A 23027-nucleotide genomic window follows, 5' to 3' on the forward strand; every position below is an offset into this window, starting at 1 on the left:
TAATTTATTATATTTTTGGGCCTTTGCATAAATTGCCAAACCGTCAACGGTTTTGTTAAGACAGGAAAAATCGTTGACGGTTTTCCTTCGAGCCTGCTTACTTAAAGGCTAAGCAAGGTATATTTTTTCATAACTCAAATATTTTCTCTCCCTCTCTGTCTTAGGGTATTTGTACTCTCTCTCTACTCTCACTCTCTCATGACTCTCTCTCTGTCTCTCTCTTTCTCTCTTTCTCTCTCTCTCTCTCTCTTCCCCCCTCTTAGGCTAACCCGAATCCCATGATCACTCTCCAATCACTTTCCTCTCCTTTCTTTGCTTGCCGGTTCATTTTCGGCAACAGATCGAAAAGCTAGGGTTTTGGATTTTTGGATTGTTAGCGGTCTATTTTCAGGAACAGGTAAGAGGATTAAGTTAAGTCAGATTCTTATTAAGTTTGAACTGATTAAAATGTGTTATATGTATGTATATACTTGATTTCAAAGGTTATTTTGAAAATCGACTGTTCAAAATGGACTTCATAAATATAGGATATATGATACGGTATTTTGAATAAAATGAACGATGGAAAGTTTGGTTTTACCTTACAAACTAAATATACTATGTTTTCTTGGTTGTCTATTGGGCTATGTTCAAATACTGAAATCATGTGGCAGGTGAATAATCTGTATGGTTTATTGTGTAACCAAATTTGGGTATGGTTGTGAAAATACTGAATTGTTTGTAAAAATATTGGAACTACCTTTGCAAAATACTAGGATTTGATATAACGGCTGAGGGTCGGGTTTTGCTTGACGATCGGGGGCCTGGTTTTATTTTACGGCTGTGAGCCGGGTTTTATTTAACGGCTGTGAGTCGAGTTTTATTTAACGGCTGTGAGCTGGGTTTTATTTGACGGCCGAGGGCTAGGTTTTATTAAATGACAATTTTATACAAAATGAATTTGTTGAGTTAGGTGTAATCCTAAGAGGCGGCGTGAATTGGGTATTTTAAAATTCTTTGAATCTATTTACCACTTAAACCCTACATGTACAGTTACCAATGAGTTCTTAATACCCAATTAATTGTGTGAAATGTTATTCAACCTACACATGCAATACGAACAATTTAAATGTAGTGCTAAAATTAAAGATTAAAGGAAAGAGAGAAGACAAACACGGTTTTACGAGGTTCAGCCAACTCGGCCTACGTCCTCGCCTTGAGCAACCACTCAAGGATTTCACTAAAATCTCTGTTCCTTAAATTGGGACAGAACTTCCCTTACAATTCGCTGCTTACAAGAGGCACAGCTCCCTCCTACTCCGCTGCTTACAAGAGATACAGCTCTCTCCTCAACCCCGGTTCACAAGTCGAACCGTGAATACAATGAATCTGTAAAACACTCAAAAATGCTTTCAAACAAAAGCTTGTGAGTACAATTAAAATTCCTAATACATTTGCCATATGATATAATCTAAAACTCAGAATGTATGAAACGATATAATAGTTTATGTATGATATGCTTTAACACACAATTCTCTTTTTAACAAATCTCCCAAAATGTTTGTATGAATCAATACTTTAAAGAAATTAGGGTTCAATCTTTGAATACAAAAATAGTTTTGAAGATTGCAAAGATTTGAAGTACTCTTTGTCAAAAAACAATATTTTTCTCAAGATGTCAATCTCAAAGTGATCTTGGTAATATTTGACTTAAAGTATATATCTATATATCTATATGATGAGCAAAGATCAACAAACTTAATATTTTTTATTTTTGAAAACTATCCTTCAACATATATATATATATGCTCTGCTAAGGATATATATAATCAAATAGTTTAGATGTATTCAAAATATCAACCTTAAACTAAGAACACACTTGAGTGATTACTCTTTAAACAACGACCAAATAAAACTTTCTGAAGTATTCTACCAGTCAAAAAAATCTTTATATGAATATAAAAACTGAACTCAATATCAAATGTCTCTAAATATATTCAATACAGATGGTGATATGGGATTCTCTAACAAAACTAAATGTAATAACCAAACCTCAAACCAAGTTGAATCACAAGATGTATAATAAAGATCCCTTTAGAGTTTCTGAGGTGATTTGCCCAAAGATGATGTGTAGAAACTAGAGCGTAGGCAAACGTACAGCAATCAGCTCATGTATCTCAGTTTTCTTTTCAACAAAATGTGTTCTTCACTCTACGTTGATCTTCTTGTGTTTTTGCACACGTACTAGGGTTTAGATAATCAGTATTTATAGTGTCTTACCCTTGGAATTGATCTCAACCGTTGGATCAATAAAATAGCTCACGAGTTCTTTTAATAAAAATGATACTTTTAAGTTTTCCCGCAGGTTCATACTACCGAAGCCATAGACCCAGGCAACCGAAGTCATTGAATTCCTTTGAAAAATAGACTGGACACAGGGTCAAACGACCGAGGTCAATGTTCAGACAACCAAAGTGTCGAGTTCAGACGACCGAGGTGAAGGTTTAGTCATCTGAAGTGCTTCTTCCTATTTCTATTTTGCACCTTAAATTCTTCAGACGACTGAGCTTAATCTTCAGACGTCTGAGGAAATTCTTCAATCATCTGAACTTCAAGTTCAGTCAACCGAAGTCCCTAATTTTGAAATTTTTATGTTCTAATTTAAAAATCTGCTTTGCTCTAGTTCTTAGGTCTTTTGTAAAACATATTTTCCATGATTTTAAAAGTATTTTCAACTCCATGAAGGTTTCCTAATGATATTCATGAAATGCATGTGTCCAAAAATCATTCTGAAGCCTCAAATTAAATCATACGAAAATTTAAATACATGAGATCTAAGTACCCATTCCCAAGATATGCTTGAACTTTGCCGCTTGCATCTTGATTCTCGTACTCTTGGAGTTCCATGGATCTTGCCAAGATTTGTAAGCTTTACTTTAAGGCTTCCATGACTCGTTATCCTTCCGTGCATGCTTAATATAAGTGTTGTTCATAAACTCAATGCACAAATCAAATACCAAGTGATTTGTCATTATCAAAATCGGATTGGACTCATAGAGTCAACAGAATTTATACTATATTTTTTATTACTTAAATTGCATGATATGGTTTAAAAACCCTGAGGACCAGTTGTATTGTAAGCACGGTATCGTCGCTAGGGGATTACTATTTGGTTATGTGCGCCCACACTATACTGAGAAGTGTAGGATGGTTTTAGCCGATTGGCTTACGTAATGATGAAGTACCTTTCTTGGGTTCCGGATCAGGAAGTGGTAAGGTATAAAGACCCAGAAAATCGAAATGATAAGAAAAATAGAAGAAAAGAGGAAAATGGGTTAGAGATGAGAAAATCGGAGATGATTTTCTGGTAAGAAAACTGTCGATGGTTTTATAGTTTTACCGCAGCCGGACAAAAGGGTAACAATGAAAAATGGGTAAGGTTAAAAGAAAAAACTAGCGACGGTTTTCTGGGAGCCTAAGGAAACCATCAACAGTTTTTTCCAAAGACAGAATAGTATATAAGGGCTGCAAGGCATTTCTTTTGTAAAATTTCAAAACCCTCATCTTCTTTCTCTAAGCTATGAACCTCCCTTTCTCTCTCTTCATTTTCTCACCCTAAAATTGCCTAATGGACGATAAGACTCCATATCTAAGGCCTAGCGGTGATTCTCTTCGATTTGACCGGAGCAAAATTATGTTCTGAGAATCCCAGGCACCATCCCAAACTGAGGCGATGAAGTTGTTTATGAGGTTGATTGGTGTTTCAATTAGTTTAATGGGTGTATAGGTCTATGAATGTGAATATGAACATAATTCTGGGGTGAACTGATAAATTGGGATATGTGGAATACATGGTTTTGGTGCGAACACCGCAGGCATGTGTTTAGGGTTCCTATGGCCGTTTTCCGTAGAAAATGAGGTAAGAGTAATAAATAGTTAATTATTTGATGTTTCATTAATTAAATAGAGTATGTGGGTCCAGGAAAAATGTGAATATGGTATTATTTTGGGAATGTATGATTTTAGGGTTTTTGAGTTCCGAACGCCGCGAGCATGAGTGTAGTGTTTTTAGCAGGCTTATTAATAATCAGGTAAAGAGAATAAGTTATGTCAATTAATTTTCGAAAATATTATCAAAGAGGGGAGTGAATTGGGTTTAAAATTTTTCTTTTAACTACTTTTAAGAATCCTTAACCTCTTTTACTTCTTTAATGAATTCTTGACTCCTTGTTTATTTATTCAATATGCAACAAATACTTATGTCTTTATACAATTCACAATCACGCAATTATTTAATCAATCAAGTAACCAATCAATCAACTAAACCAATCAACCACAATATGATTCAACTTATATGCAAGTTTCAGCTTTTGCAGCCCTGTGTATATGAATTTGATTCAAGCTTTTAAAGTAAAGATTGATAATGTAAGTTTGTTGATATAAAGCCCTGTATTAATGGATATGCTTTCTCAAAATGAAGTGCAATATAAAATCCAACACTCTTTCCAAAAGCTTAGACTTTAAATAAACTTTAAGTTAAAGAGTCTTTGGGTGTTAACCAATTAACGTATTTCCTTAGGGTTTCCGTAAAGTATTAATCAACCAATGTACTCCTTTTCGGTTTCTGCAAGCCCAAAAAACAATTTAAACTTCAATTTATTTAATTTTCAAACTTCATAGTATTTATGATTAAGAATTTAAATCATTCACACAGGTTATATGTGCTAAAAATAAAGAGAGTAAAGGAAAGAGAGTGACACCGGGTTTTTATGAAGTTTGACTTATCCCCAGCCTACATCCTCGCCTTTGGAAAACCACAAAAGGATTCCACTAAACTAGTTCCTTTCTGGGTAGAACAAAACGGTTACACACTCCTTCAGTAGGCTGGAGTCTGCCTCTCCAAGTGATACCCCACGCTTGGGCAACAATCGAAACAATCCTTGAATCGTCAAATCTATAAGAAGAAGATCAATAATCTGTGTACAAAGAATTACCCTCGTATAGGGTGGATTAGTACAATTTCAAATATTATATACTTCAATCAAAATATCAATATGAAATACAATTAAGGCTCAAAAGAGATTTCACCAAGTTTTCCTTTTAGATGAGAATCAACAATTCAGAAACACAGAGAAGGATTGTTCAGTTGCTTCCATAAAATCTCAGCAATTCAGATGTGCAAAGATGAGAGCATGAGAGCTTTGAGAGTATGGGAGTTTCAGCTTTGAGAATTGATTTTGAATTACTTGTTATAATTTGATTTGCAAAACCATACATTTATAGAATGAGTTTCCTTGTCTCCCAAGTTACTTGAAGTGTCCCCCAAGTTTTTATAACGTTTAGATTTAAAAAACAAATTTTTAGAATTTTCCCATTAAAGTTCAAAATTTAAACTCCCGTAGGGTCAGTTGGCTGGACAGGCGACTGTGTAGATGTTTATACAAGGTCAGCCGACTGGACAGGCGACTGAGACCTTTCTGTCTGGCAAAAATTGATTCTGTTAGATGGTCATTTGGCTGACTAAACATTGGTCAAAATGGTCAGTCAGCTAACCTGTCAGTTGGCTGACAAAACCAGTTCATTCTGGTTAGTTGGCTAACCACTCAGTTTGCTGAGGTTCTGACAACTTTGACCACCATTCAGTATTTTAGTTATAACTTTTTTTTATATAACTCTAAATTGGACATTCTTAGTATCAAAAGAAAGTTAAGAGAAAATCTCATAACTCTCATGTTGAACACTTTTTAAGATAAGGAGTGTTTGATAGAGAAAAATACTCATCAATATAGATATATAAAAAAATAACAGAATTTGGAAAATCCTATTTTGGTGCTTTTCATTCCAAAAATAATTTTACCATTTTTAGAATAAGTTTTGACCTTATAAAAATATTTTCCAAGTATTTTAAAAGGTATCTAGGTCCAAGTAGTTAACCTAAGAGTTTCATGTATCCATATTGAAATCGTATGAAGTACTTACATAAAGATTTCTTAAGATTTTGATATTCTAAACACCCAAGTCTTCATGCTTGTTTTTCTTTGAGCTCTCTTACTTTGCTTTCTTTTGGCTCTCTTACTTTTCTTCAAACTTTGATATACTTTTAAGTTTTCTCTCATATTTTTCAAGCTTTAAAATATTATCTTAAAATTCATGCTTTAAGCTTCATATGATCATCATTCTTTAAAGTATAAGCTTGCAATGGATCCTTGACCTTGCATTTACATGCTTGATCCTTGTGAGTCCTGAAACATCATTTTTCAACCAAATATGTTAAGTTTCTCTTGTTTGTTAGCATCAAAATAAGATATTAAGCCTTGTAAGGCCAACAATATCCTCGTTTTTTATGATGACAAACAAAGAGCAAAAATATAAGTGAGCCTTAAAAAGACTTCCCTTTACAATAAGCATCATCTTAACAATATTTGTAATTTCAAGATCAATATTCATTTTACTAATTTCAATATCATACAATATCATGCTCATCACATTTTTCAAGTTCAAGATCATTCAATATCAAATACTTTTCCCCCTTTTTATACATATATCATGCAAAAAATTTTAATACCATGCTCAATTTTTGCTCAAAACTTCTCCCCCTTTTGACATCAATCAAAAAGAGTAAGATATAAAAAATGATTAAGTTCAAATAAAATCATATTTTGAGCATATGAATATCAAACATGCATATCAAGCAAATATACACTCGATTCATTATTTTTCAATATGACATGTGTAGTGTGCTTCAATAGTCAAATAGTCATGATACCAATTTAAAATTTCATTAATTCGTGATACCAATTTAACTTTTGAATCTGTGATACCAATTAAAACATTAAAGAATAATACTAATTGGACATTCCATTAATTCATGATATCAATTGAAAAATTAGGGAGAAACAAAACATAGTACAAGTAATAAGTCATATGACTCCCGCTAAATTTAATACACTTAGATTTGATACCAATTATGTTTTTAAATTTATCATCCCATGTTTCAATCATTGATTCATATCATTTATATGCTCATGGATACTAATATCAAATACCAATATCATGTCAATGTTATAACATGCTCATGGATATAATTATGATTGTCATGCTCAAATATTAATTGAAATATTAATGGATAGCAATATACTTTATAGATACCAATGCTAATGTCATATTATGCAATGCTCATGGATAATAAATTATTTAGATGCAAATTTTTCAATTTATCCGTGTGATCCATCATTAGCATGCATGGTTAAAAATTAATTTCATATTCATATATCAATATTATATCAAAATTTATGCTTTAATAACTTTATGCTCAGATTTTCAAAATATAGTAAGCCATAAATCATCAATATTTTTATTGTCTTTAAAGATTTCAAAATACCAATTTCAACGTATACACATGTAGCATATTGCATATCATATAAGCATGGAGTATATCATTATTATGTGCATTGTACTACACTTTTGCTTAGATTGTTCTTATGTTGCTCAACCATTTCATATTAAACTTGTTTTTTAAAAATTTTACCTTCAGTTAGTCGGCTGAGCTTATGGTCAGTCGTCTGACCTATCCTTTCACTTTTAAGATGTTTGTTCAGTCAGTCGGCTAAGCTTATGATCAGTCGGCTGACCTATCCTTTTTTTCTTTTTTTCATAATTTTTCTACCAAGCTCTCTTCTTTATTAAAATGCTTATGCAATAAGCAAATTTGCTTCAGATTTTCTTTTATTTTGATTTCATATGAACACCCAAACTTCATATATCTTAATACATTCTAATTTAAGTCTTATATGACTCATTCATTGATTGAGGCCAACAATTTTCATTAGTTTCAATAAGATAAGCATTAATAATAATTTTATCCTTATTCTCCATTTCAATATTGTTCAATATCCTTGTATGATTTTTCATGGATTTGATATCAATTAAAGGATTTAGTCATAGTATTTCATCTTGGTACCCAAACTTTCTCGGGGATGGTTTAACAAGTGATGCTTCTTTAATTCTCCAAACTTGTTTTGTTTTCACACCTTTCCTCTTTAGTGGACATTTGAACTTAACATGCCCATTTTTCTTGCATAGAAAACATGTGGTATGTGTGTAGGCATTTAAGGAGGTGCTAACGTAATCTTTAGATGCTTTTGTAAAGTATCCCATGTAAAGATTCTTTTTTCTTTTATTTTCAATTCCATTGTATCCTATGCCTTCTTTATTTAAAGATATTCTTTGTGAGCCAAACATTTTGTCAAAATTTTCTTTTCCTTTAGTGAAATTGTAAATGATTTTGGCTTGATCCTCAATATCTTTCTTAAGATCATAAATTTCTGAATTTTGTATACTTTTGCCCTTTTCTTAATTTTGAGATATTTTGTTGATTTTATAGAGGATTGGGATCTTAAGTCTTCTAGTTTTTTCATCAACTTTTCATTTTTGCTTTCTAATCTCTTGATTTTCAAATCTTTTTCTTTTTCAACAAGATTTTTAGATTCTAACTCTTTTATCACAACTTTATTCTTATTTTCTATTTTCTTAATTTTTGAATCTTTTTCTCTTTCCGTAAGTTTAATCGATTCTAACTCTTTCATAACTCCTTCATTCTTGTTTTTTCAATCATGTGTATCATTTGGCCATATTAACTAACATTTTATGTACTTTGAATAAATCATTTTGTAACTCTTCATAAAATGGCATACACTCATCATTGGATTCATTTTCTGAATCCTTATAAGAACTATTAAAGAATTTCAATGAGGAGCTTTCCTTATCGTCCCAAGCCATATAGCAATTATAAGCAACCTCTTGGTCACTTGATTCACTTTCTGAACTACTTAGATTATCCCATGTAGTGGCCTTTATAGCCTTTTTCATTTTCTTTTTGGAATCCTTCTTAAGTAGAAGACATTTCGGTTTTATGTGTCCATCCTTCTTGCAATTATAACATGTGGGGATTTCTTTGATTTCTTTGTATTGGTTTCTTCTTCATCTAATTCCGAGTTTTGGATTCTTCTTTTGAATTTGTTCTTTCTTCTAAGAATTTTTGCTAGCTTCTTGGATATATAGACTAATTCATTTTCATCCATCTCTTCTTCACTATGACTAGAGTTTTCTTTTGATGTTTTAAAAGCAACAGATTCTTGGGTTTCAGATTTTCTACTCCTTTCATTCATTGTCATTTCATATGTGAGGAGAGAACCTAGTAATTCATCTAGGGATGTATTTTTCAAATTTCTTCCTTCCGTTATGGTAGTGGCTTTTGGTTCCCACATAGGTGGTAGCCTTCTAAGTATTTTTCGGATCATTTCATAGGTGGTGTATGTTTTTCCTAAGGCATTGAGGGATTTAATTATGTGAGTGAAACTAGTATACATACTAGTGATGGATTCTTCCGGGTTCATCCCAAAAGCTTTATACTCGCTAGTGAGCATATCGATTCAATTGTCCCTTACATCAATAGCACCTTTATAGGTTACTTCTAATTTATCCCAAATTTCTTTTGCTGATTTACATGTCATGACTCTATTGAATTCATTCATATCAATGGCACAATACAATGCATTCATAGCACTTGAATTTACTTGTAACATCCTATGGTCATTGCCGGTCCATTCTTTTTCTTCTTTGGATATTGCCTTGCCATCTACTATTTTAGTAGGAATTAAGTCACCATGTGTGACAACCTTCCAAGCTTTTCAATCCATGGTTTGTAGATATATTCTCATCCTTTGTTTCCAAAATGTATAATTTAAACCACAAAAGATGGGAGGCCTAGTTGAGGATTGTCCCTCTCCAAAGGGAGCTACGCCTAAGTGTGCCATCTAGATCTTTTTATAACTACTTGTTAGGATTTATTATAACCCTGCTCTGATACCAATCGAAAACAAAGGTGCAGTCCCAAGAGGGGAGTGAATTGGGTTTAAAAATTTTCTTTTAACTCCTTTTAAGAATGCTTAACATCTTTTACTTCTTTTAATGAATTCTTGACTCCTTGTTTATTTATTAAGTACACAACAAATACTTATGTTTTTATACAATTCACAATCATACAATTATTTAATTAATCAAGTAACCAATCAATCAACTAAACCAATCAATCACAATATGAGATTCAACTTATATGCAAGTTTCAGCTTTTGCAGCCCTGTGTATATGAATTTGATTCAAGCTTTTAAAGTAAAGATTGATAATGTAAGTTTGTTGATATAAAGCCATGTATTAATGGATATGCTTTCTTAAAATGAAGTGCAATATAAAATCCAACACTCTTTCCAAAAGCTTAGACTTTAAATAAATTTTAAGTTAAAGAGTCTTTGGGTGTTAACCAATTAACGTACTTCCTTACGGTTTTCGCAAAGTATTGATCAACTAACGTACTCCCTTTCGGTTTCCGCAAGCCTAAAAAACAATTTAAACTTCAATTTATTTAATTTCCAAAATTCGTAGTATTTATGATTAAGAATTTAAATCATTCATGCAGTTTATATGTGCTAAAAATAAAGAGAGTAAAGGAAAGAGAGTGACTGTAGAGACCCAAATAATTATAACAATTAAATAATAAAAGAAGTAGAGAAAAAGGAATTTTCTTAAAGGCTTTCAGCAGGGTCTTGTTGACAAGTGAAGAAGTGCTCATCGACGAGCAGGATTCTTGGGCTTGTCGACCGGGACATGTGTCTCATCGACGAGAAGTTATCGATAGGACTATTTCCAGACTCTAAAACTCATCAACGAGGATAAGGTGTTCATCGACGAGCACCCTACATTAACTCATTGACGAGGAGTTGTCGCTCGTTGATGAGGCCACGTGGACAAGCTTTCTATATAAGCTTGAGAACTCACTTTTTCCACGAAAAAATTTACAGAAACACTCTCTCTCTCTCTCACTCCCTCAACTCTCTCCTCCATCTCTATAGGAATTCGGCCCTATTCTTCACTGGATCGACGATTCGAAGCCTCCATGTTACTCTTGGGAAGATTCTCTACAAATCTGCTGGAGTGATTTGTTGGTTAGGCTAACTTGGGAACCATCCCAAAAATTGGGTAAGTTAGTTAATCTCAGTTTTATTGGGTTTTTAGTGTTTCTGGACTGAGGAGAATATATTAGGAAAGATAATACTGAAGTTTTGTTGGGGAAAATGTTAATTTCAGGGTGTGGTGCTGGGAACACTGCAAGTGTAGGTTTTGGGTGTTTTGTAGGCTTCTCAGCAAGTCGGGTAAGGGGATAAACTAAGTCATGAATTTTTATGAAATTATTTATTATTTTACAGCATTAAATTTCATAAAAATATGTATACTATAGAATTATGTTGGGAAATACTGTTATGAACAGGGATATGATTTAAACGTGTTTTGTCAAAAGTTATGATTTTAGAACAGATTATACAATCAGAATATTACCCATTTCTATGTGGCATGAGTTTAAATTTCCATGTAATTAGGTATATCAGAATAATATGTTTTCCCAGATCAAGCATGATATGATAGATTTCAGAGCAATTATAAAACAATACAAGAACCATGATTTTATGATTGTAATATTAAATAGTACAGAGAAATTATGTACAGTATATTATGATATGCTGGCACAAATGTCGTGATTCATGTTGGCGCAGATGCCATAATCATGTATGATAAGATAGAATTCATGAAATTTTATCATGTTAGATATTATTATGAAATATGAAACAATTATTTTCAGTATATGAAACTTATTATATGATATCAAAACCTAGATGGTATGGTTTAGTTCAGTTTCAAGAGCACGGTACCGTAGCTATATGTTCAAAATTATGATAGTGCTACCACATGACCAGTAGTGTGGGAGATGGCAGTCGATGTGGCTTCAGTGTAGACTGGAGTTGTCCCCTAACAGTTCGGGACCAGGTGGGACTGGCCTATCGTACTTACAGACTTATGATTGATCTAGCATGGTCGGCCAGCCATTGCTAGGTCCTGTCTTCGGGCTGCACAACCTAGTCATGTGGGGGTAAGACATGACATCAGCTAGCTATCCATCTGAGATATTATCCATGTATTGTACAGTTATATAAGATGATTTTCATGTTTTGTAATTTAGTTCGTTATATTATGTTATGAGGAATCATGTTTTATTCATATATGATATCAACAGTTTTTACCAGATATAATGTATGTGCTGATATTATGTATAACACGAAAACACTCATGTTGCCACACACTAATATTAGTTTATTTCCCTTATTAAGAGGTGTCTCACCCCAGCTATAAAAACATTTTAGGAGTCCCAGATAGAATAGCGGATAGAGCTCCGCAGCATTAGAGGTCGACTGTCCTACCCTGTCAGAAAGGTAAGTCGTTATGCTAGGGTTTTTGGGTTATGACCCTAGGACACATTTTTGGTCTTTTGGGGATATGTATATATATTTGAAAAGTTTGGTAAAACTCTGGTATTGTATTGGTTGGACGACTTGTTATGTATACGTTTTTATGTTTTCCGCTGCTTAGGTATCAGAGTTGTATTTTAAGTATATCCCTGGTACCCATGGGTTCAGGTTGATTATGTTATATCAGCTAAATAGGATAACAAGATTGTTATATTAAATGTTATTATGAAAAAAAATGGTAAAATAGGCAGATCGTTGCAATGACACTGGGGTTTTACGAAGTTTGGCTTATCCCTAGCTTACGTCCTTGCCTTTGGAAAACTATCAAAGGATTCTACTAAACCAGTTCCTTTCCAGGCAAAACAACACCATTACACACTCCTTCAATAGGCTAGAGCTTGCCTCTCCAAGCGATACCCCACACTTGGGCAATGATCCAAACAATCCTTGAATCATTAAATCTAAAAGAACAAGATCAATAATCTGTGTACAAAGAATTACCCTCAGATAAGGTGGATTAGTACAATTTCAAATACTATATACTTCAATCAAAATATCAATATGAAATACAATTGAAGCTCAAAAGAGATTTCACCAAGTTTTCCTTCTAGATGAGAATCAATAATTCAGAAACACAAAGAAGGATTGATCAGTTGCTTCCAGAAAATCTTAGCAATTCAGATGTGCAAAGATTAGAGCATAAGAGCTTTGAGAGTATGCAAGTTTCTGCTTTGAGAATTGATTTTGAATTACTTGGTATAATTTTATTTGCAAAACCATGTATTTATAGAGTGAGTTTCCTTGTCTCCCAAGTTGCTTGGAGTATCCCCTAAGTTTTTATACCGTTTAGATTTAAAAAACTAATTTTTTAGAATTTTTCCGTTGAAGTTTAAAATTTAAATTCCCGTAGGGTCAGTTGACTGGATGGCGACTGGGTAGGTGTTTATACAGGGTCAGTTGGCTAGACAGGCAACTGAGACCTTTCTCTATGCCAAAAATTGATTCCATTAGATGGTTAGTCGGCTAACTGAACATAGGTCAAAATGGTTAGTCAGCTGACTTGTCAGTTAGCTGACAAAACCAGTTCATTCTGGTCAGTTAGCTGACCAGTCAGTTTGCTGAGGTGCTGACACCTTCGATCACCATTCAATATTTTTAGCCTAACAAGGCTTATAATTCTTATTTTGATGATAACAAATCATGATGTGTTTAATGTGGTTTAAGTGAAAGTTTTTCAAGAAAAAGGCAAAGCTTAAAGCTAGTGACAAAACTCAAAAGGATGATAAAGTTTATAAATCAAGAAAGGTCTTGAAGAGCATGAGGATTAAAGATAATTTAATGAAAGCTCAAAGAAAAGATCAGAAACTCAAAGATGATGGAAGAACAAAGACTTACTTGAAGATCAATGGAATAAAGTTTTAAGGATATTTGTATGTAAGTACTTCAAGTTAATTTCAAGTACAAATTGAATTGAAGCTCTCATAAAATCAAAAGAAACTCATAAATATATTTTTAGAAAAACCCTAAAGTATGTTTTTCAAATCGAAGAAAAGAAAGGTTTTTGAAAAAGAAAAGTTTTTGAAAAACAAAAGGACCAGGCGACTATTCTATTGTGGCAGGCGATTGCAAAATTAAATGAAGAATTTTTCAAAGAGACAGTAGCATGCCAGGCGACTGCCTGAACATAGCCAGGCACCTGAGTGGTCATACCAAGCGACTGCCTTAGTTCTGGCAGGCGACTGCCAGTGTTCTGTGTTCTGAGTTTATTCTATAACAGGCAACTGCCAAGTCGTGGCAGGCAACTACCACTCGAACGTTGGTATAAAAACTCTCAACAGGAAGATTTTTTAAATGGATTTTTTGGACACTATTATTTTGAAAAACTTGGAAACTACTTCAAGAAAACTTTGGGGGTAAGGAATTACTTTTAAACATCTATAAATAGCCCCAAACTTTAAAGATTTTTACACTAAGAAATTTCCAGCAATAAAAGCTCTCTAAAAAAGCTCTCAAATTCTCTTGTGTTCATCCATCTTCAACTACTGAGTTATTGTTGATACAAACTTCAAAGTAAAGCCTTCAAAGTCTAAATCTTTCAATACTTGGAAGATATTTGGTGATTTACATTGAGTATTGAACTTCAAATTCTTTTATATTTGAATTACTTTGAAGTATTATTGTGCTGAATGTTGTACTAACCTACTCTACTATGAGAGTGTTTTCTTGTACACAAACTCTTCTCTATCTTGGTTCTTATTTATAGACGATTCAGGATTGTAGAATTGTTGGACCAAATGAGGGAATTTCGTTTGGAGAGGCAGGCTCTAGCCTAACGGAAGGAGTGATTGTAATTGGTATTGTTCCACCTGTCAATGGAACTGAACTAGTGAATCCTTTGGTGGTTTTCCAAAGGCGAGGAAGTAGGCTGGTTATAAGTCGGACCTCGCAATACCTCGTGTCTCTCTTCTCTTCCTTACTCTTTATTTTTCAACAATACTTACAACCTGCGTGTATGCTTTAAATTGCTTTGGCTTGATCAGCATTGATTGTGGAAACTGAAAGGGACTACATTGGTTGATTATCCTAAACTTATTAATCTGAAGGTTTGTTTAAAATCTAAACACAAAGAAGAATTGTGAGTTTAGAATAAACACAGGGCTCACATAAATTCAGCGTGCTTTACAATTTATTGCAGGACTATTGTTGCAAAGAACGAAATTTTGATTATCTTGTTGATTGGTTGTGGTTGAATTGTTTTTGTATTCACGTGTTGTGATTATTAATATATAACAAAGAATTAAACTTGAAATAATTTTTAAAATCCAATTCACCCCCCCCCCCTCTTGGGAAGTTATCCTAATTTCAAATATTTTAGTTATAACGTTTTCTATATAACTCAAAATTGGACGTTCTTAGTATCAAAAGAAAGCTAAGTGATAATTCCATAACTTTCATGTTGAACACTTTTTAAGATAAAGAGTTTTTGATAGAGAAAAATGTTCATCAATATAAATATAAAAAAAAATAACAGAATTTGGAAAATCCTATTTTGGTGCTTTTCATTCCAAAAATAATGTTACCCTTTTTAAAATAATTTTTGACCTTATAAAAATATTTTTCAGGCATTTTAAAAGGTATCTAGGTCCAAATAGTTAACCTAAGAGTTTCATGTATTCATATTGAAATCAAATAAAGTACTTACATAAAGACTTTTTGACATTCTAAGCACTTAAGTCTTCATGCTTGTTTTTCTTTGACCTCTTTTGCTTTGCTTTCTTTTGGCTCTCTTGCTTTTCTTCAAGCTTTGATATACTTTTAAGTTTTCTCTCATATTCTTTAAGCTTTAAAATATCATCCTGAAATCTATGCTTTAAGCTTCATATGATCATCCTTCTTTGAAGTATAAGCTTGCAATGGATCCTTGACCTTGCATTCACATGCTTAATCCTTATGAGTCCTAAAATATGATTACTCAACCAAATATGTTAAGTTTTTCTTGTTTGTTTGAATCAAAACAAGATGTTAAGCATTGTAAGGCCAACAATATGTTTATGAGATTTTAGCGTATGATTTACTGAATATTATAGAATATAAATTTAGAGCATGAAATTTGGATTTTACATCTGTTGTATGTTTGTGAGAATTCAGAAATTTGGGTTACAGGAAAGTTTTACAAATGATATATATTATTTTTATATAGCAGGAAATTATAGTTTTTCCAATACAAATTATAGTATAAGAATTTCATTTGAAATTGTGTGGCAAGAGAAATATCGGATACACTACAAAGATTGAATACAGAGTATATACAGCTTTTACAGAACCATGATTATATACAAATTTTATAGAACCATGATTATATACAATTTTTACAGAACCATGATTATATAGAGCTTTTACAAAACCATGATTATATACAGCTTTTAGAAAACCATGATATAAAGTTATTACAGAGCTATGATATACAGTTTATACAGAATTGTGGTATTACAGTTTATACGGAATCATGTATTACAGTTTCTTGCAAAATCATGGTAAAACAGTAATATACAGAAATAGAATTATATAGTATCAGATCCCTAATGGACCAGCACAGATTATAGAGCACGGTACCGTAGCTAACATAGTATAAAGTGCAACCACACATCTTGAATTGAGTGTGGTATAGTCCATTTTTCCCAGAGGAGAGATGAGGAGCTCCCTAGCAGGATCAGGTTGAGGAGGCCAATTGTACTCAAAGTTTTATAGTTTGACTTAGCCTGGTAGGTTAGCCAGTGTTAAGTCCCACCCACCGATCGCACAACCCGAACATGCGGGGTTAATTCATGTATACAATTATCCATACAGGGAAGCTATCACAGTTATATAGATAAATGTATATAGTTTTACAAAGAACAGGAGCTATTTATTACAGTTACAAGTATTTTCAAATAGAAAGCTTATTTTAAGAGGCATAGGTGTGAGTTATAATATGTTTTACATTGAAATGCTATCACAGTTATAGATGATTTAATAATTATGATATTCTAGTAAAACTCATTTGCCACACACTAGTTGTAACTTATTCCGTCTTACTGCAAGGTGTGTCACCCTAGAATTCCAAACATTTCAGGTGATCCAGATAGGCATGCGAAGCGTGCTCCGAGATAAAGGGGACTTTTGTATTGCCCTAACTGCGGGGTAAATTTTTGAGTTTATTTTTGGATATGCCACTAGGGCATTGTGTTTGGTTTTGAGAGATGTATATTTATATTTTGGGAATTACTGAAACTCTGGTGTTGTAAATAAGGTTAAAGCGTTTTTTATGTTTTCCCGTTGTATAGGTAGTGTGTTTTGTAAATAGGTATCCTTGGTACCACTTGAGGTCCGAGATATTATAGTGGATATTATAATAGGTATTAGAGTAATATTATAATGTTGCAGGAAGTATAAAAATAAAAAAAAAAACAGTATTAGTTTTGGGGTCGTTACAAGTTTGGTATCAGAGCCTAGGTTGCCAGGTTCTATAGACTTTAGTGCACAAGGAAAAACAATATCAGAGTATAGGAATGAATTTTGGTGAGGATAGGTAGAGGATGGACTAGGATTTTGGTAGAGTCAATGTGAGGGATTAATATGAGAATTTACGGTTTTGTCTTGCAGTTTGGCGACAGGAACTTCGGGGTGGTTTTTGTGTTTTTCCTGAGATGACGATTTCAGGAAAGTCATGGTAAACTATCATCGATTTTGCTTCCAAATGGTAAGATTGAGTCTTAAATTAGTGGATAGGTGGTATGAGGATATCCTAGTTAGATTAATGTAGTAATTGTGTTATGTAGTTAGGATTTATAGATTATTTTTGTGTTATTGCAGGATGGACCGCGGAAATAGCAATGCACACATCGGTGGTAGTAGTGGTGCAAGACCTTCCAATATGGGTGGCAATGACTCAGACCAGGTGTTGTGCAGTGTAGCACAGCAAGTTAAGATATAAATTGCCCGGAACAACAGAGAACAGGGCTACCCACTAGCTGATCAGGGTTATACGATCTAGCAGTTCACTGACCTGAATCCTCTGACATTCCAGGGGGGAGCTAACTTTGTAGTTGCTAAAAACTGGATACAGGAAATTAAGAAGACGCTAATGGTGTTGCACTGTACTGATGAATAAAGGGTCCTCTTTGCTACATATAAGTTGATGGGTGAGGCTAAGAAGTGGTGGAAAGCCATGAAGTTGTTAGAGGAAAAGAGACCCGTACCAGTAGCCATAACTTGGAGTCAGTTCAAGGAAGTGTTCTTCGACCGATATTTCCCTACCACTATTAAAGAAGCTAAGGTAGAAGAATTCTTTAATTTGACGCGGGGGCATCTCGCGGTCCAACAATACGCGGTGAAATTTATTGAGCTATCGTGCTTTGCCCCATATATTGTCCCAGACGAGGCTAAGAAGGCAAGGAAATTTGAGAGAGGTCTAAGGCAAGAAATTTATGAATAGGCGGAAGTTCTGAACGAGCAGGACTTCTCAAAATTGGTCAATAGAGTCGCTGTAGTAGAGGCGAGTAGGCAGAGGGGTACTGGGATACAGAGCCAAAGAAAGAGGCCCACGTCTCCTGGGTTTCAGGCAGGTACTATGTCACGCTCTGAACCCGAAAATGGGACCCAGGGGTGAAAATGTAATCTAACTTGTCCCCGAATCAAACAAATCATCCAAGATACAGTTCAACAAATGTGGGTCCGACCCCGTGGGGTTATCAGGAACCCTATACACAACCAAAGATATGTAGCGGAAATAAGGGTTCTTTATACAAACATGGTACCATACCAGAGTCTATACACAGTTAGAGTTAAGGCTCCAACATACAACATAAAACAGGGTGCCCAACATTTCTCAAAACGGCAAGCCACAAAACACAAGTCCTAGCACTTACCCAAGCGTTACCTATAGTACACCGACCACTATGCTCCCGACACAAGGACGCTAGTTCTGGTTACTTGAAAGACCTAAAAAATATGTACGTACAACAGGGGTGAGAAACCTCTCAGTAAGGAAGAATGCAGGTTATATCGGTGTGTGGCATTTGAGTGTTATCATGATGTAACACATATACAGTTAAATGCAGTTCCAGTACTAATTTCACAATAGTGCATACACGCACACATACATAATCAAGCAATCCCGTTGTCGTCACACCCTTCGGCCCGAAACTGGCCCGTGAAATATGACGTTGGCCCGTAGCCAACCCGCGAAACACGGCGCCACTGGCATATGGCTAGTCCCAGACTTCCATGGCATCGTATCGACACTAAATTGGTTCCACACCCTTCGGTGATCAGCCGGTAAGGCTCACGCCCTCGGATATAATGTCAGACACTCTTGCCAAACATGGCCAACAATTTCATACGCCCTCGGATATTGAGTCGGACACTCTTAGTACCTAGAACAAATTCGGAACCCTATTCCTACTCGCATTTCAACCAAACACAACATAAACATACATGCTCATATAACCAAACAATCCACACCCATTTGGTAATCTAAAATCATGGTTTTTCAAACATATACAGTTTAAACAAGTCAAGGCACGGTCATCCCTATAACACAGTATAAATCAACATATACATTCGGTTTTCAACAAAACTAGGGATGCAGCCCGTCGCCCCCTTTTTCCCAAAACTGTAATCATGAAAAACCCATAGTTTTCCCCATTAGATCCCCCCAAATGAGTAGTCAAAATACACACAAGACTGTGGACCATAGTTCCACAAAGTCCGATTTCAAAAATAACCGATATAAACACAATTCCTCTTATCTTTCCCTCATATGACAAATCTCGAACTCTAAGGCCCCTAAACAGCGAACCGAGTTCCAAAACCTACAAATTCCAGTATAGAAGATACTCACAAGACTATTCTCTACAAAACTACCAGATTAGAATTGAAAACGGAGTCTTACCTCGATTTTAGGCCAAAACCCAAAAAGAGCCGAATCGAAAATCTGATCCGTAGAACTTGTAGAGAATCCTTTCACGATCCTCGTGGTAACTTCGGATTAATGATTCTTGCAATGAACGACGAAGAAATCTAGAGAGATAGGGAGCAGGTTGAGTTTCCAGAGAGATAGAGAGAGAAAATGAGATTTCTTGGCTGAGAAGTAATGAAAATGGATATTTATAATACCCTTGACTCAGCAATTCTTGTTGACGAATTGCGTCCTCATCGACGAGGCCTTATAGTCTTCCCGTCGATGAGACTATGACCTCATCGACGAGACTGGGATTCCCGGTTTCCTAAAATCTCTCAGCTTCTCCTCGTCAACAAGCCCTGAATTTCATCGCATTCCCAAAAACCTCTTGGCTTCTCCTCGTCTACGAACCCCTACACCTCGTCAACAAGAAATGTATGGTCTTCGTCGATGAACTCTGGCTTTGTCGATGAAGCCTGCTTAATTACCATTTTGACCCTCTCTTAATTAATTAAACCCATATTTCACGGTTTGGGTTCTTACATCCTCCCCTCCTTACAAAAATTTCGTCCTCGAAATTTGCAATCTCTCATTGATGAACTCATTCATACAACTGAACACATACACTCTACTCTAGAGAGAAACTAGCAACTACTACAGTGCAGCCCCATCATAACACGTATATACATACATACCCTCACTTATGGTGGAGGAATATTGTGGTTACAAACATAAATCCTCTCAAGAGTTCACAATATACACACTCTCGACAACTAACCACCTATACCAACACAAAGCAGGATGACGTACACGTACTCAAAACAACTGTGGATACTTCTGGCGTATTTTCCTTTCCAGTTCCCAAGAAACTTCCTCAACCTCGTGGTTTTGCCACAATACCTTCACTAACGGTATCTCTTTAGTACGAAACTTCTAAACTTTATGGTCTGAACCTGAACAAATATCTCCTCATACGCCAAAGTATCCCCAATTTCCATCTCATCATAACTGATAACATATGAAGGATCCAACATGTACCTCCTAAACATGGATTCGTGAAACACATCGTGGATCCTCGAGAGTGCTGGGGGTAATGCAATCCTGTAGGCTACCAGACCCACACGCTCAAGAACCTCGAATGATCCAATATACCTCGGGCTCAACTTGCCCTTCTTCCCAAATCTCATCACCCTTTTCATCGGAGCGGTTCTCAGAAATACCTTACCCCCACCTCGAATTCTAACTCATGGTAGCGAACATCTGCGTAACTCTTTTGTCGACTCTGAGCTGATTTAATCCTCTCTCGGATCAAACTCACCTTCTCAGATGCCTGCTGCACAAGTTCAGGTCCTAACACTTGACGTTCACCAACCTCATCCCAATACAAAGGAGATCGACACCTCTGACCATACAAAGCCTCGAACGGTGCCATCCCGATACTAGCCTGGAAGCTATTATTATAAGCGAACTCTACTAGTGGCATAAACTGTATCCAGCTACCACAAAAGTCTAACACATAGGCTCACAACATATCTTTCAAGATTTGTATCGTCCTCTCTGACTATCCATTGGTCTGGGGGTGGAACGCTGTACTAAAAGTAAGCTTCGTCCCCAGTGCTTCCTGCAAGCTCGACCAGAATTGAGAAGTAAACCTTGAATCTCAATCTAATACAATAGACATTGGTACTCCGTGCATTATCACAATCTCATGCACATACATATCTACTAGCCTATTCAAAGGATAGCTAACCTTCATCGGTATGAAGTGAGTATATTTTGTCAACTTGTCCACGATCACCTGGATAGCATTATAACTGTGAAGAGCTGATGGCAATCTGGTCACAAAATCCATGGAAATATGCTCCCATTTCCACACCGGAATAGGCAAAGGCTGCAACGGCCCTGCCGGCCTCTGATGTTCAGCTTTCACCTGCTGACATGTTAGACACTGCTCCATGTACTGAGCAATCTACCTCTTCATACCACTCCACCAGAAGGTCTCGCGCAAATCCCGATACATCTTTATACTACCAGGATGTACCGTATATAATGAACGATGTGCTTCCTCCAGAATCGTTCCTCTGATCTCATCATCGTTTGGAACACATAGTCTGATCCCAAACCTCAACACACCCCCTCAGAGATGTTCAACCCTGTAGCCAAGCCCTGTTGTACCTTTTCCATAACCTCTGCCAACTCTGCATCACTAGCCTGTGCGGCTTTTATTTGCTCAAACAAAGTCGGCTGGACCACCAGACTAGCAAGATAAACCAAATGATCACCACGTACTAACTCTATATCTGAGCTCTCCAGATCCTGTCTGATGTGATGATGAGCTACAACTGTAGATACAGTCATATGTTCTAACTTCTGACTCAGCATATCAGCCACCACATTAGCTTTCCCTGTATGATAACTGATGGTGCAATCGTAGTCTTTGATCAACTCAAGCCACCGTCTCTGCCTTATATTTAACTTCTTTTGCATGAAAAAATACCTGAGGCTTTTATGATCAGTGTAGATCTCACACTGCACACCATACAAATAGTGTCGCCAGATCTTCAGTGCGTATACAACAGCAGCCAACTCCAAATCATGCGTTAGGTAATTCCTCTCATAATCTTTCAGTTGCCGAGAAGCATAAGCTACTACCTTACCCTGTTGCATAAGCACAGATCCTAAACCTTTCAAAGAAGCATCACTATAAATCACAAAATTGCCATCCCCCAAAGGAATGGTCAAAATCGAAGCAGAAATCAGTTGATGTTTCAACTCTTGAAAACACTGCTCGCAATTACTGGTCCATCAAATTTCACCCCCTTCCTGGTCAATCGAGTCAGAGGCCAAAACAGTTTAGAAAACCCTTCCACGAACCGATGATAATAACCTGCCAATCCCAGAAAACTCTGAACCTCCTACACATTCTTCGGCCTTACCCAGTCGACCACAGCTTCGATCTTACTAGGATCAACTGAGATACCATCCTAAGATACCACATGGCCTAGAAATGCAATCTAACCCAACCAGAATTCACACTTCTTCAGTTTACCATACAGTTTCTTCTCCCGCAAAACCTGTAATACTAACCTCAGATGGTTTTCATGCTCTTCCGTACTCCTCGAGTATACCAGAATATTGTCAATGAATACCACCACGAACTGGTCCAGGTACTCATGGAAAACCCTATTCATCAAATCCATGAATAGTGTTGGAGCATTTGTCAACCCAAAAGGCATGACCAAAAACTCGTA

This window comes from Malania oleifera, chromosome 6, assembly GCF_029873635.1.
Source record: "Malania oleifera isolate guangnan ecotype guangnan chromosome 6, ASM2987363v1, whole genome shotgun sequence".
Taxonomy (NCBI): domain Eukaryota; kingdom Viridiplantae; phylum Streptophyta; class Magnoliopsida; order Santalales; family Ximeniaceae; genus Malania; species Malania oleifera.